The sequence below is a fragment of the Mustelus asterias genome, unplaced genomic scaffold, assembly GCF_964213995.1.
Source record: "Mustelus asterias unplaced genomic scaffold, sMusAst1.hap1.1 HAP1_SCAFFOLD_143, whole genome shotgun sequence".
NCBI lineage: Eukaryota > Metazoa > Chordata > Chondrichthyes > Carcharhiniformes > Triakidae > Mustelus > Mustelus asterias.
In genome coordinates this window covers 858,675-860,834 of record NW_027590169.1, presented here as the reverse complement: position 1 = coordinate 860,834, position 2,160 = coordinate 858,675, and positions in this window count along the sequence as shown.

Here is a 2,160-nt window from a genome sequence, read left to right as displayed (position 1 = left end):
CTCACTGACAGAGCGCAGTCCTCATTGACAGAGGGCACTCATCATTGGCAGGGGTCATTCCGCATTGACAGCAGACACTCCTCATTGAGAGCGGGTACTCCTCATTGACGGGGCATGCACTCCCAATTTATCGGGTCACTCCTAATTTACAGGGGTCACGCCAAATATACAAGGGTCACTGCTCTTCGACAGGGGGTATTCCTCATTGACAGGGGTCACTACTCATTGGCAGTGGGCACTCCTCCGTGACCGGGGGCACTTCTCATTAAAAGAGGGCACTACTCATTTACGGGGGAGGGGGGGCGGAAGTGGCACTCCTCATTGACTGGGGGCACTCCTCATCGACTTAGGGCACTCTACAAAGATGGGGGGGAGCGGCACTCCTCCTTGACAGGGGGCACTCCTCATTGACAGGGGGCTTTCGTCATTGACGAGGGGGGGGGGGCACTGCACAGTGATGGGGGGCACTCCTAATTTACAGCGGTCACTCCTCATTGACGGTGTGGCACTCCTCATTTATACTGTCGCTCCTCATTGACGGGGGCAGTCCTCATTGACAGGGGGCACTCCTCATGGACAGGGGGCACTCCTCATTGACGGGGGCAGTCCTCATTGACAGGGAGCACTCCCCATTGACAGGGACCATTCGTCATTGACAGGGGTGCACTGCTCATTTACAGGGTCACTCCTCATTGGCGGGGGCACTCCTCATTGACAGGGGGCACTCTTCATTGACAGGGGGTACTCCTCAGAGATGGAAGGGGTAGGCTTCATAGACGGCGCGGGGGCACCCTTCATTGAAATGGGGCACTCCTCCTTGACAGGGTCACTCCTCCTTGACCGTGTCACTCCTCATTAACAGGGAGCACTTCTCATTGGCAGCGGGCACTCCTCATTGACAGCGGGCACTCCTCATTGACAGAGGGCACTCTTCATAAACGGGGGGGGGGGGGGGAGACTACTCGTTGTCGGGGGGCATTCCTCATTGACAGGGGGCCTTCGTCATTGACGAGGGGGGGGGCACTGCTCATTGATGAGAGGCACTCCTCACTGAAAGAGCGCAGTCCTCATTGACAGAGGGCACTCATCATTGACAGGGGGCACTCCTGTTTGACAGGGGGCTCTCCTAATTGACAGGGGGTACTCGTAATGGACAGTGGGCACTTCTCATTGACAAAGGGCACTCTTCATAGTCGGGGAGGTTGGAGACTCCTCGTTGTTAGGGGGCACTCCTCAGTGACAGGGTGCATTCGTCATTGCCGAGGGGGTGGTACTGCTCATTGATGGGGGGCACTCCTCATTGACATGGGGCAGTCCTCATTGACAGGGGGCACTCCTCTTTGACTGAGTGCACGCCTCATTGACAGGGGCACTCCTCTTTGACATAGGGCACTCCAAATTGACAGGGGTCTCTCCTCATTGACAGGGGCACTCCTCATTGACAAGGGGCACTCCTCATTGACAAGGGACACTCCTCATTGGCAGAGGGCACTCCTCATTGAGAGAGGGCACACCTCATTGACAGAAGGCACTCCTCATTGACAGACGGCACTCCTCATTGACATTGGACACTCCCCATTGACGGGGGCAATACTCATTGACAGGGGGCACTCCTCATTGACAGGGGGCACTCCTCATTGAAAGGGGGCCCTCGTCATTGACGGGGCATTCCACATTGACAGCAGACACTCCTCCTTGAGGGGGGGTACTCCTCATTGACTGGGCAGGCACTCCAAATTTACAGGGGACACTCCTCATTCACAGGGATCACTCCTGATTTACAAGGTTCACTCTTCATTGACAGGGTGCACTCCTCCTTGACAGGGGGCACTACTCATTGACAGGGGCACTCGTCATTGACAGCGGCATTCCTCATTGACAGCGGGCACTCCTCATTGACAGAGGGCAGTCTTCATAGACGGGGGGGGGGAGAGACTCCTCGTTGTCAGGGGGCACTCCTCATTGACATTGGACACTCGCCACTGACAGGGGGCACTCCTCATTGACAGGGGGCACTCCTCTTTGACAGGGGGCACTACTCATTGACAGGGGCACTCCTCATTGAAAGCGGGCACTCCTCATTGACAGCGGGCACTCCTCATTGACAGAGGGCACTCTTCATAGACGGGGGGGGAGAGACTCCTCGTTGTCAGGGGGCAC